General features: G+C 37.2%; 2 long non-coding RNA genes across 3 annotated transcripts; one reads left to right on the forward strand and one right to left on the reverse strand.

The window, feature by feature from the left end:
* Window positions 1-1,978: 1,978 nt before the first annotated feature.
* LOC129348942 (uncharacterized) lies at window positions 1,979-6,198 on the forward strand. The gene is made up of 3 exons (XR_008601712.1): window positions 1,979-2,930; window positions 4,049-4,197; window positions 5,735-6,198. It is a non-coding gene; the product is annotated as an uncharacterized LOC129348942 (long non-coding RNA).
* Window positions 6,199-9,997: 3,799 nt separating this feature from the next.
* LOC111564571 (uncharacterized) lies at window positions 9,998-13,892 on the reverse strand. Of its 2 annotated transcripts, XR_008601714.1 has the most exons (4): window positions 12,526-13,883; window positions 12,329-12,403; window positions 12,053-12,119; window positions 9,998-11,935 (listed from the first exon to the last, which is right to left on the reverse strand). It is a non-coding gene; the product is annotated as an uncharacterized LOC111564571 (long non-coding RNA). The 2 variants fall into 2 exon arrangements; XR_008601713.1 differs by having other exon boundaries at window positions 9,998-12,119; window positions 12,526-13,892.
* Between the last annotated feature and the right edge of the window lie 527 nt (window positions 13,893-14,419).

A 14,419-nucleotide genomic window follows, 5' to 3' on the forward strand; every position in this document is an offset into this window, starting at 1 on the left:
TATACAGTCTGTGGAGGGATCACGAACTGTCTGAGGGCACAGAGATAAGGCTAATTGGATGAAGTAGACGAACGCAACAGTACAGTTTAATTCAGTTTTACGCATCACGTTGAAGCCTGTCATTTTGTTGTTTGTTATAAATGATGATTTTTTTCATTATAAAACAACTAACATTCCACAATAATTACTTTTTGAGTCACAATGGAAATGTGTCACTCTAAGAATACATTTATTCAACATATATTTCTATAGGAACTCAGTAAGATATTATTGTGGTGAAGGTTTCTTAGCCTGTATTAGCATCATTGTATTATTTTTTTCTTTATTGGTTTTTAAGTACAAGGAATCTGACGTGGCGATTTGGTGCTTTACAGTAAACAGACTTTATAAGGAGGGTTAAAGATTTTTTAAAAAAGAAAGTGTTGCAAGTAAATAGGCAGTGACTGTTCCAAGCCGAATAAACAACATGTGCAGCCAATCTAAGGAATTTTAAGTAATAAAAACGGAAATGATTACAGTGTGCAGCAAGGTGCTTGAGAAGGTGCAAATTTACATAGTGTACGGTGTAGAGAACTTGAGATGTGCAGAGGATAACAATCCTATTTATAAAGCTGTGCGTTAATCCAACACATTGAGTGGATGCTTGTAGTAGAGGGTGGGGGTGGGAAAGGCTCGGTCACTGGGGGTCTGTGGCCTTGTTGATGAGGCCAGCTGAGAAGCTGACAGCTTCACCTTGCCTTGTAATGAGAAACACTTAAAACCTTGCATTTAATATAACAATACCGCATTTCTATAGGAACTTGCAATGTCTTCACTTAATTCAAAGAAAATTTTGTGCCTCTAATTCTGATACACATTTGCTATAGATCATATTTTATATATTTAATAGTACAATATATGTAGTATAAAGTGACACATACAAAATCCATATATTCTACATTAGCACAAAGAAACTCATGTGAACTGGTCTAAGCCTTGCGTGCAGTCTAGCTGTGTCATTTCAGGCTACTGTGTGTTTTAGTCTTCTCTTTTTTGCTCCCATTTGCCAATTTGTACTTTAATAGCTTCCTAATCTTTATTTATACCATAGTTATATTATTTTTTTCAGTATTCCACTCTTCCCTCTTTACATTGTTATTAGATTATTTCCCCTGGTGGGATCAATAAATCCCATTTAATCTTGAATTTGACTTGGCTTGTCTTTTCTTGCCTTAACTTGTCTTAACATGTCCTATGTTTGTTGGTATTGCCACTATATTGGGTCATATTTTGGCACAAAGCCAGCAGGTTCTTGATGATATCACAGTGGATGTGTTGCACCTCTGTTTCAAAAGCATCTCTCATCACATCAATTATAGAAGTCACTGTCCTGTTGTAACATCTTTAAAAATTGCACAAAATGGCACAAATTGTGGAGCATCAAGACAGAATTGTCTCTATAAAACAGAAATTGCAGGCGCAAGAACCAATAATGCAACTAAACATAGATCTTTGAATGATTTGTGCATTTCTTCTTAACCTTAACCTTAACCTGCTGTCTTCATTTACAGGCACCAAAAATATTGTTTCCTTGTCTGAAAAAAAACCAAAAATACAGCAAAAAAATTCCCCAAAATTCAGAAAATTTGCAAAACCTAGAGGAAGAAAATTCCAATATTTCTTTAAAAGTTTCCCTTAAAAGGTTAATTTAAAAAAGAAAATCACCCAAATTTGGCAAGAAAATTATTGTAAATATTTTCAAAAAATGAGTAAAAATCTTCCAAAAAGCCCTAAAAATATCTAAAGTGATTACATATATATCAGTAAAACTTCTAATATTTTCTTTAAGAACATTCACAAAAAATCAACCAAAATACAGCAAAATTTGCTGGATTTTGGTTGATTTTTTGTGAATGTTCTTAAGAAACATTTTTAACATTTCGTTCAAAGATTTCCCAAAAATGTTGAAAATGTAGACATCAGAAGTTTCAATGTGAATTTTTGTATTTTTATTTTTTCACATTTTCAAGCTTTAAAACGGGTCACTTTTGACCCGCAGGAGGACACGAGGGTTAACTGATGTTATGCTAAAAAGTTATTGCTTTGGCTCAGGGGCCCCCTGCTGGAATAATCCGTTCATAATCCCTATTACCCAGATAACAGCTTTCCACGACACGCGTAGACTGTGTACTAGATGTTGAAAAAGGTTGCCAAAGTTGTCAAAGCCTCATCAAAAGTACTCTGAAAATCCATCATGGTAATAAACATGATATCCAGGTCCGTGTACGGATCTGGTAATTGGATTTTCCGTTCTGAAACGGGTATTGAAAAACAAAAAAGTAGTGGTTATTTGATTTTCGTTTTAAAATAAAAAAATTAAAATTGAAATACAAGGCGTTTTTCCTTTTCATGATCAAAAAGGGATATACGATTTTTTTTTTTAAATGCTTGATTTTCGTTTTATATTTAGAATAAAAAGAAAGTAAAATTAGTAAGAGACAGAAACGAAAAAAGGTCAGTTTTTTCATTTTCTGAGACCGGAAGTTGTCATCAGCAAGTGTGGAGCCAGAGTAAGGTGCATAGACTATATATACATTTTTTTTCGTTAGTTTTCATGGTCAAAATGAGAGATCAGGTGGCCGATCCTAAAATAAATCAATATTGATTTTTTTTTTTTTTTTTATAGAGCGTTAAAGTTTTGCGAAGCCAGGAGGCGGGGCTACTTGATTGAAAGTCCGGTCTGGAGTGATTGACAGGTCTTATGGAGGAGACAGCAGAGACTCTGCTCTCCTCGTTTGGATTAATTCTGATATAATAACTGTTGGTTTATTTATCAGTGGAGCAGCACAACATTTTCCACAGACAGTTTTCCTGCCCGTTGGCTTGTTTTAACCAGTTTTCTACCTTCGGCTGATTCTACCAGCAGACACTGAAAGGACTCTGATAGTTTGGTAAGTAAATGTTTATTTTCGTATCGGTGCCGCTTTTAATGCACTTTATATGCAGCATTAGTATCAGATATAATGTGTGCCATGCACTCCAGATGTTGGTGGAGTTTATTTCAGTGTTTGTTGACCAGAGAAGAAAGTTAGCATAGTAAATATTAGCTTTAATGTTAGCGATGCTAACCGAGCTAGCTGCTCAGTCATAGGCTGATTAAAGCTAACGTAGCATCAAACTAATGTGTTGAGTTTCATGTAAACAGCTGAAGTGTGTTGTGTTCCTGTAATGTGGTACATTAAGTTCATAAAACTGTGGCTGGTTGGCATTAATGTAACGTTCAGGAAACGTAAATATGATTAAAACGGTAACGTTAATGTTCTAGTTTTCAGTAATCAGCTTTAATTTGACACTAAAACAGAGTCTGATGGTTTTAAATGACATCAGTTTGATTAATTTGTTGAAAACTGTCTCATTTGTTGTTGTGCTGTTGCTGCTGATTCATTAAAACCAGATCTTGAAGATACGTTTAGTTCTAGTATCAGAAGTACAAGAAGGAAAATGGAAGTTTAGTTCTGCTACGTCAAAGATTTCAGGATTAAAATAACTAAATGAGTCTTTATGCCTCAAACTTTATTTTACAATAAAGAAGTAATGAAATAATCACAGATAATAAAAATATAAATAGCAGAGAAAACCTGAGAGAATAATTTCCTGAAAAGTCCGTGAAGGAAAAGCAGCTTTTTATCCTGAAAGATCAGAATCAGCTCCAACATCTGCATCTAACAGCATCAAGTCAACCAGAAAGAAAAGAAAAAAGAAAATGACTTATTTCTGATCACATCTGTTCCGCTGCTCACAGTCTGCTACTGCTCACATTCTTCACATTTATTGTCCACTTTTAAAAGTTCAGCAGACAGGTGCTCTGCCTTGGAGTGTGACGATGTCGTCGGTGATGTAGAGAGTGAAGTTTCCGTTTCAACCACAGCGTGCTTTAGGACAGCCGGGTCGGACTTGATGTTTGAAATACTGACCGACAGCTCAGATTTAACTGTCTGTAGTTCCGTTTTGACTTTCACTCAAAACTGCCAGGAGCTGGGTCTTTAAAGTAACTGCCGTCTTGTTACAGAGTGAAAGTAGCAGTTCCTCCTGAAGGTCAGAGATTGCAGCATCTGAGGGCCTCTTCAAAAGAAGATGTAGTTGATGAAGGCGTTCTGGAGCAGGACCAGAAAGACCACAACCAAGCAGCCTTCAGATCTTAGGCAGCATCTCCCTGAGGTGGGTGTCAATGGTGTTCACAGTCAGGTCTGTGGTAATCCCATCAAAAAACAAAACAGAAAAAAATCTATACTATAAATCAACATGTAACCAAAGCACTCTGTGTATAATGCCATAGTATAGGATGTAGTTCAGAAAATGTCAAAGTATAGTATATTTTTCAAGAATAACATAGTATGGCCTGTAGTTCATAGTATAGCTTGGCCAAAAAAAAAAAAAAAAAAAAAAAGATTATTATGTGGTTCAAAAAGTGCAAAATGATAGGATGTTGCCTAAAATTGTCATGTATGATATGTGGTTCAAAAAATATCATAGTGCAGTATATTGTCAAAATAGTATGTTATTCAAGAAAACATCAGAGTATAATATGTCATCTAAAAAATGCCATAGAATAATATTTCATTGCACAAGTAAAAGTATAGTAATTTTTAAAACGGTTCAAATTCTTATAATATGTTGCTAAAAAACAACAAAAAAACCTAAAAAAAAAACAAGTCATAGTAATATGTCAAGTTAAAAAGCCTATAGTATAGCGTGTCGCCCAGCAAATGTCATAGTATAGCATGTCGCTCTAAAAACGTCATAGTATAGCATATTGCTCAAAAAATGTTATATTATAGCCTTTGGTGCAAAAAAACGTCATAGTATAGCATGTTGCTCAAAAAACGTCAACGTATAGCATGTCGCTCTAAAAACATCATAGTATAGCATGTCGTTCAACAAAATGTCATAGTATAGTGTGTCGCTCTAAAAACGTCATACTATAGCATGTTGCTCTAAAAACGTCATAGTATAGCCTTTGGTTCAACAAACGTCATAGTATAGCATGTCATCCAAAAAACGTCATCGTATAGCATGTCGCTCTAAAAAGGTCATAGTATAGCATGTCGTCCAAAAAACGTCATTGTATAGCATGTCGCTCTTGAAACGTCATAGTATAGCATGTGGCTCTAAAAACGTCATAGCATAGCATGTGGCTCAAATAAACGTCATTGTATAGCATGTGGCTCTAAAAACGTCATTGTATAGCATGTGGCTCAAAAAACGTCATAGTGTAGCATAGCGCTCTAAAAATGTCATAGTATAGCATGTGGCTCAAAAAACGTCATAGTGTAGCATGGCGCTCTAAAAATGTCATAGTATAGCATGTCGCTCTAAAAACATCATAGTATTGCCTTTGGTCCACAGAATGTTGTTTTGTCCCAGCTGTCTGAAGTAGGTGAGGAGCAACACAAAAACAGTCCAAACGCTGGTTTCCAGAGGGTTAGACGAGTATTTATTTGAAAGAGTAAGTTTACAACAACACAACATGTGAGGGGGTTAAAAGCAAATGGGTGTTAGTAAAATAAAAATAAACAGAACAAAGTGAACTTCACGTTGACATTGATGGGCATTCCAACCAGGAACAAAGTAAAAGATAATCAATAGGAAAAAAAACTCTTCCTGTTCACCTCTTAAACCCAAAAACACACTGCAGTAGCACCTTAAACTAAAACTTCCAATGGGTTCTCTGTTTTCCTTTCTGAACAATTCAAAGGTCCCTCTCTATCTCCCCACACATCCACCAACCACTGGAACACATCTCCAAAGTTCTGCCGGGCCAGCTCAGCTTCCCCTCAGAAGAAGTGCTGCCACCTGCCAGATGAAGGAGCCTTTTGAGAGGCAGCTGGCATCGTGATTGGACTGTACTTTGGTCTGTTCCAATCCAGCTTCAGCTCCAGAGACGGCAGGCGGGACGAGTCAACGGAGGCCTGGTGGACGAAGACATGCAGCTGAGTACAATCCAGAAAACAACAGAGGAGGAGTGCAGGGCCCTGGGCCAGAACACACAGAGTAGCACATTATGTCTCTTAGAAAACATCATATACATCATATATTGTACAAATAACAAGTCAAAGGAAAAAGACATTGTAGAATTGTAGTAATTGTGGGCTGACTGATTTACTGATTATCAGTATTTTTTTTTTACTGATTTACGGTAATAAATACATTTAAAAATTGCGCTACTTTGGCTCTGAACCTTTATCTACCTGTGGTCGCTCTGTCTTCTGGAGTGATTTGATTGGTTATACATCACGAATAAAACTCCTTGAACTTAACATCTGTAAACAAAACAAAAACGTATCAACAAAGTTTTCTGTTAAAGTTTGTGTTCTTGTAAGTTTAACTCCAAGATTTGAAATACTTTCATTTACTGCAAATGAATATCCAAATGAATATACTCCAAATGTCTCACTAATAATCATTATCAGCCTTAAAAACCCACAGAAAACCCCTTTATACTCGACCACACTTAGTACAGTCCGGTTCCCCCTTCTATAAATCTGCTTGGAATCTTCCACTTCCTGTTTGTCAAAGTGGCCTTCTACCTGGACAGGTTTTGTTGGAGCACATGCAACAAACATTTTGGGTAACTGCACTTTAATATGGATGGATGACACTGAATTAGAGTCTGTTTTAATGAGACTGAGTTAAGATGTGTAGCTCTGTCATTAAATAGGAAATTATTTCTCAGAATTCGCAGAGAAAAGTCTGAAATGTTTGCTAGGTTAGCGTCCCACATGTTCTTTGGCTCAGCTAAAGCTAACTCTCTCCAACTTCTGGATCTCTTGAGTTGCTTGTTGTTAAAATATCTTGCTAGAGGTGCTGAAGCTCAGAAAGTCTGAGATGTTTGTTCAAAATAAGCTCATTCTCAAGTCTGATCTGAACTGTCCTCTTTTGTTTTAACTTTCCCTAAACTTAGGAGTTAATGAAAGAGTAGCACATCCAGACTCAGTCTCATTTATGTAGAGATTAAACTTCAGTGTCATTCATTGATGTTAAAGTGCAGTTTTTCAAATGTTTGTTGCACATGCTCCCGACCAAACCAGTCCAGGTGGAAGACGATGTGAAGAGAAAGCTCCAGAGGATGAATATCACACATTTACGTTGGAAATAAATGTCCTTTAATTTGATATTGTCATGAAAATGATGTTCAAATCTTTGAGTGTTTTGTTGATGTTGGTTTCTAAATGTTTTTTGACACTCGGCCCCAAAGATTAAAACCTTTTACGGCTCAGAAGCTGCAGCAATTCACACATTATCAAATATCGTTCTGACTAAACTAAGATAAAAAGTGAAAAACTGCCTGATTCCTGCATCATGAATGTCTTTTTGGTTTTTATGACAGTAAACTGAATATATTTGGGTTTGACATTTTATTAACCAAAACAAGAAATGAATTAGTGGAGAAAACAATCAACAGATTAATGCACAAAGAAAATGTGTTTTCCAACATATATGGCTGAATTACTGCAACATTACAAGATACATATAGTTTTAATTCAATTTTATTTATTTAACGCCAATTACAGGTCAAATTGTCTCACAACGCTTTATTTTTATATTTTTTTGTCATATTTAAAATATGACAAAGTAAGAAATGTAAACTTCTTGACTAATCCAATTTCTTATTTGGTTTTTAAGAGACTAATTGACAATTAAAATAACTTTCTCCACTAAAACTAATAAACATGAGGTCAAATAGAAGGAAGACTTTTAAATACGTCAGTCCCACGACGACAAGAATAAAGTTTGTCAAGAAAAACTAAATCTGCTGGTGGATTCCATTAAAGTCCTAATAAATGATAAAGTGTGATACTAAAGGTTTGTGGTGCTAAAAATCTCAAAGTAAAGATATCAAGTTGAATATCTGGATGGAGGTTGATAAAAGTTGACCTCCCTTCATTTCTCTGGAGTCGACTCCATGGATTTTATGGATGGTGGTTAAAGACCTGCTCTTCTAGTGGTCTTCCTTCTAGTCGCTGTAAAAAGTCAAACCATCCTGGCCGACTTCAACCCCTCTTCATGACAACTTCTTGTGCCTCCGACCTCGTGGAAACTCCAGAAACTCGGGAAAACCCGTGGAGACTCGAAGAACTCATGGAGACTCGAAGAACTCGTCGGGCGGGGGAAGGTGTGGTGGGTGGTGGGGGGAGGTGGGGGAGTAGAGGGGGGAGGCCGCCACCCACCTCCCCACCTACTCTCCGCCCTGACTCCACCCAGACTCCGCCTTGGCTCCACCCATGTGGTCACTTCAGGAACTGCGATGCCAAAGGGACGACGAAATCATTTCATTTTATCTGATCTGTAGCTCAGTGAGTTAAGAGTTTGCCTGTGGAGCTGCAGGTCGCTGGTTCAAGACCAGACACTTCTTAAGTTTTCTCAAAATCCTGACAAAGACAAAGAATGAAAAAGGCCAGTGGTGGGTCTTGAACCTGCGACCTTCTGCTTGGTAGTCCTCTTCTTATCCCCCTGAGCTACTCGCTCAGATACTAATTCTTCTTTTTTTTGCGCATTTATCATCTATTTTTTGTCGTTTTCGACTTTTTTTTTGACTCGGGTCTCGTCTCGACCGTTTTTCTCAGGAGGTGGGACCTTCCACCTTTGTGCTGGAGGGTGGAACCCTCAGTTCCAAGACTTTCCAAAGCCTCCACACCTCCCGAGTCCTCAGGACCTGAGCTTTCACACAGTCTGAGGGCTGAAATTTTCTAAGTCCCACAGTAGTTCTGTGTTAGATTTAACTTTCAGACAGTCCAAGGACTGATATCTTCTAAGTTCTTGAGTAGTTCTCTGTTAGTTTGAACCTTCAGACAGTCTGAGGACTGAAGTTTTAAAAGTTTCTCAGTACTTCTCTGTTAGTTTGAACTTTCTGGTTAACAGAAGCCTTAAAACTTGTGACCATGAGTCTTGATTTCACATTTAGACCATCCATCTGAGTTCTTCTCACACCTTCACCTGTGGGTTTTTAGAAATCTGAGCAAACTTTCATTCTCTTCACTGAACAGTAAAGTTTGTAGATATCAGAAGGTAACACTAGTTTGATCGATGCTTTCAACTACTTGTAGATTTTATCTGGAAAGCAGTTTTCTGAAATGAGCACTTAGTAAATCTGTCCACAATGAAACCAAGAACATAGAAAGAGGAAATGTTTGAAGAAACAACTTGATGTTTTCATTTCAGACTAGAAAACGCTTTAAGGCCTTCATCTGTTATTGGTCTTTTTGATCGTTTTATTGTCTCTTCTGTTTAATTTGATCTTCTGAAGTTTAATTGGTGTCTTTTCAAATGTTTTGTCTTTAGTTTGATTCTTCTTAAATGTTTAGTTTTGCTCCTTTCTCACCTTTTATTCTTTTCTAATGTCTGATTTGATTTTGAAATGTTTTGTCTTTTTAATGTTTGTTGTTTTTTCAAATGTTTTATCGGCTTTCCTTTTCTTTCCCAATGTTTAATTTTTTGATCAAATCTTTAAGGTTTTTCTTTTTAAATGTTTTACCACCTTTTAATGTTTAATTTTCTTTTTAAATGCTTCATTGTAGTTTCTGTTTAATTCCTATTTAAAGTTTTATTGTCTTTAAGATTTAATTTTCTAATTAAACATTTAATTTTTTAATTAAATGTTTTGTCTTTTTAAAGGTTTAATAATCTAATTAAATGTTTTTTTAAATGTGAAATATTCTTCTTGATTAATTGTATTTTTTAAATGTTTAATTATCTAAAATATTTCATTTTTAATGTTTAATATTTTTGTTTGAAAAATTTTATTTTCAGAATTACATGTTTTGTATCTTCTCTTTAATTATCTAATTAAATATTTTGTCTGTTTAATATAATTTCATTGTTTTTAATGTTTAATTTTCTTCATAAAAGTTTTATTGTATTAAATGCTTTTTTCCTTTGATTTAATTGCTTTTTTAATGTAGTTTATTTCTTTAATTTTTTTTCCTGTCAAGATTTTAACCCCAACCTTAAAAATGAAACAAACCCTTAAATCACAATGAAAATACTTCTGTTGTCACAATCATGAGTTAGTCAATTATTCAGTTTATCAACTCAACTTTATTTGTTTAACACCTTTCACACAAATGACAAAACTAAACAAGCAAAGAGAAAAAACTACGCTAAGACTATGATTAAAACTCAGTAACATTTTTTAAAAAAAGATTTAACATGGTAATAAAATGTGTTGTGTCCAGGGGATGGAGGGAGTTTATTGAAGTCTTTTTGGGCTCACATGGTAAATCATTTAAAATATAAACTTGATATTCAGTCTAAGGAAACTGGAAACTGCAGAGCGACAGAAGAACCAACAATATCTCCTGTTTTCTCCTTTAATGAGTCGACTCTTCTTGTGCTTTCAGACCAAAGAACTACAGACTCTTCACAACCTGCTCAAACTCTTGGTACAGGACCTCACCACACGGGTCAAGAAGGTTTCCTTCTCCTCATTTCTACTCTGAAGCTCACCTTCTCCTGCTCAAACTGCTGACAAATGTTTCTGCTGCTCTAAAGTCTGGTCTCCAGAACTTCCTAAAAACTCTCAAAGTCTCTTCTGCTGCAGGTTGCTATGTAGAACTGTTCCAGAAAACCTCACTAAACCACATGGAGGGGCCTCAAGATAGTCGTCCAAATGAAACCATACAAAAACCAAACTAACACAACCCAAACGCTGAAGTCTCCTGCAGCCTACCAGAGAACCTCTGAGAACAGAGAATCAGGACAGGAACTCTTACCTTCTGGACAACCAATGTGTGTGTGTCTGACCAAAAACCTCTAAAGACTCACTACAGCCAAGATAAAGACACAACTCAGCTGCACTAAATCCACTAATCACTGCAGACATTAGCACCATGTGCTAACTGTGGCTAAAGAACCACATGTACCAAGACAACTATCTGGTACAAAGCCCTAAAACACACCAAGAAACACATTCTAGACGATTTTACTGCTGGAAGCTGCAAGCCAACGCCTAAAGAACATACTAAAGCAACAGAGCCAAACCCGGTTCGGTGGTGAAGAGAAGCAGAGGAAATGTTTGTCTGCAGCTAAATAAAGCGGAAGACACTGAGCTGCTCAGGTGTTCCTGATAACACCAAGCAGCCACCTGGACAGCCAATAGGAACACAGCTTCCTGGAAGTCCAGAGGGCTGGCTTAGTGAAGGAAATTTAATTTAAAGTTGAAGCAGAAAGTAAACAAAGAAAGTTGAAAACCACCTTCTGTTACCTGAAATCTCTGAGTTTTCACACAAAGAACACCTGAACATGTCAAACTGGTTCCATAGTAGAACCCTCATTGTAAAAACATCATAGTATGGTGTGTTGCTCAAAAAACATTACGACCCGGCTGTCTCGGGTCGCAGAGGAGCAACACAAAAGCAGGACAAACGCTGGTTTCCAGGGGGTTAGACGAGTATTTATTTGAAAGAATAAGTTTACAACAACACAACACAGGGCTGGACTGGGACCAAAATACGGCCCTGGCATTTTTGGTCATGGTGGCCCACCATGATTATTTATACAATATGCCAAGGCATACGACATACCAGAGGATATATGTGCACATTGTATAGTTTCAAAAATTAAAATAAAACGCAGCAGCCTACGTGGAAGAGAGTAACCATGTTTAAAAAAAAAGATACACTCTATCACTTCTCACAGAGACTTTATTTAAAATTTTATTTCAAAGTGTCAAAATTACCAACTTGAATTAAAAGTGGAGCTCTTCACCAAAATGGAACCTTAAAGTATGAAGAGAGAGATTGAGAGAGAGAAAGATAGAGAGAGAGATGCATAGATGATAAAGAAAAGAAAGAGAGCTGGAATCAGTTAAGGTATAGTTTTAATAATGTTTAGGTGAACAGAGAGATAATATTTTGTACCTATATATGCTGAGACAAAAGGCTGCATGGACCTTGCTGCTCTGATGAAGACAGAAAGCAGAGGTGACGTCAGATATGCTAGATTCATCTGATACTGTCTCTTCTAATTAAAACTGGAATTAAATATTATTAAAATAAGAACTGTTTAGTAAACTCACAATGATAGAAAAGGAAAACATGTAAACTCCACATCAGGGAAAGGTAGACCTTCACTCCAAATATGCCCTAAGTGGAGAGAAAGAGAGGCCAGATGGGTCAAGAGAATAGTGAGGATGAGACCAAAAAATTTACACTGACAGTATTGTTGTCTTTAAAATAATGCAATAATAGATGGTTGCATTCATTACAATCACTCTCTAAAAGTAGTAGGCTTAATGACCATCCAGGTGGATGTCAGCAAGAACACATAACAGTATACAGTATAGTAAACTTACAAATGTGAAGAATGCCTGTGAAGTCCACACCAATGAAAGGCACATCCCTGGAACATCCCTGGGGGACAGATTAGCCTTAAAGAGAAAGAGATTGGCAGACAAAAAAAGTAAGCGATACACACCAATTGCATTATAACAGGGCAAATGACTAAAATAAAGAAATAGAGCTGGACAACAGTCTGATATACTTTACATACCGTGAAGAAAATTAGCCATCCGATAATCCTCAAGAACGAATATGTAGCAACTGCCAGGATAGAAAAAGAAGCCGAAGTTCAGGGGGAGTCGGAGGAAAAGGAGCAGGAGGAGAAGGAGGAGGAGGACGGAGGGAGAGACGTAACACAGCAGGGACAGATCGAGGAGGTCAGATTAGCTCCTGTTAGCCCGTTACCGTCCTCCTCCTCCTGCTCCTTTTCCTCCGACTCCCCCTGAACTTCGGCTTCTTTTTCTATCATGGCAGCAGCACTCGCTGCTGCAGGTGAAGTAGTGGAAGCAACGGCAAACATGTCACTTATTTTGCTGCATTTTGCTGCATCGACTTGCAGGCTTTTAAGCCTTTTTTCGCGCAATTTTTCAGCGCCCCCCTTTCGTTTGGGCCGTTTCTCCATCTTTGCTCCTCTCCACTTCCGGCCAACTCAAACGGCAAAATTTGATGACTTTGGTCAAGAGGCCGGGGAGGGGCGGGCCGAGGAGGGCTGAGAGATTTCATTGGATTAGTCCAATGTCCTTCAAGAAAATCAACCAATGGGCCGTCACAATCGACAAAAAGGATTTATAATATACTTTCTTGGCTAAATTATGACACCCCCTGGGCCGGCCCAAAAATGTGCGTCGGCCCACCGGGCATCACCCGGTACGCCAGATGGCCAGTCCACCCCTGACACAACATGTGAGGGGGTTAAAAGCAAATGGGTGTTAGTAAAATAAAAATAAATAAACAGAACTCAAGTGAACTTCACGTTGACATTGATGGGCATTCCAACCAGGAACAAAGTTAAAGATAATCAATAGGAAAAAAAACTCTTCCTGTTCACCTCTTAAACCCAAAAACGCACTGCAGTAGCACCCTAAACTAAAACTACCAATGGGTTCTCTTTTTTTCTTTGTGAACAATTCAAAGGTCCCTCTCTCTATCTCCCCACACATCCACCAACCACTGGAACACATCTCCAAAGTTCTGCCAGGCCAGCTCAGCTTCCCCTCAGAAGAAGTGCCGCCACCTGCCAGATGAAGGAGCCTTTTGAGAGGCAGCTGGCATCGTGATTGGACTGTACTTTGGTCTGTTCCAATCCAGCTTCAGCTCCAGAGACGGCAGGCGGGACGAGTCAACGGAGGCCTGGTGGACGAAGGCATGCAGCTGAGTACAATCCAGAAAACAACAGAGGAGGAGTGCAGCAGCCCATGGCCAGAACAAGCAGAGTAGCATCGTATGTCTCTTTTGTATGAAAAAACACCATCATATACATCATATATTGTACAAATAACAAGTCAAAGGATTTTAAGTTTCTCAATACTTCTCTGTTAGTTTGAACTTTCTGGTTAACAGAAGCCTTAAAACTTGTGACCATGAGTCTTGATTTCACACTTAGATCATCCATCTGAGTTCTTCTCAGACCTTCAACCAGTGGGTTTTTTAGAAATCTGAACAAACTTTCATTCTCTTTACTGAACAGTAAAGTTTGTGGAGATCAGAAGGTAACATTAGTTTGATCAATGCCTTCAGCTACTAGTAGATTTTATCTGGAAAGCAGTTTTCTGAAATGAGCACTCAGTAAATCTGTCCACAATCAAACCAAGAACATAGAAAGAGGAAATGTTTGAAGAAACAACTTGATGTTTTCATTTCAGACTAGAAAACGCTTTAAGAGCTTTATGTGTTCTTGGTCTTTTTGATCGTTTTATTGTCTCTTCTGTTTAATTTGATCTTCTAAAGTTTAATTGGTGTCTTTTCAAATGTTTTGTCTTTAGTTTGATTCTTCTTAAATGTTTAGTTTTGCTCTTTTCTCACCTTTTATTCTTTTCTAATGTCTGATTTCATTTTGAAATGTTTTGTCTTTTTAATGTTTAATTGTTGTTTGTTCAAATGTTTTA

The sequence above is a fragment of the Amphiprion ocellaris genome, chromosome 5 (genome assembly GCF_022539595.1).
Source record: "Amphiprion ocellaris isolate individual 3 ecotype Okinawa chromosome 5, ASM2253959v1, whole genome shotgun sequence".
NCBI classification, from domain to species: domain Eukaryota; kingdom Metazoa; phylum Chordata; class Actinopteri; family Pomacentridae; genus Amphiprion; species Amphiprion ocellaris.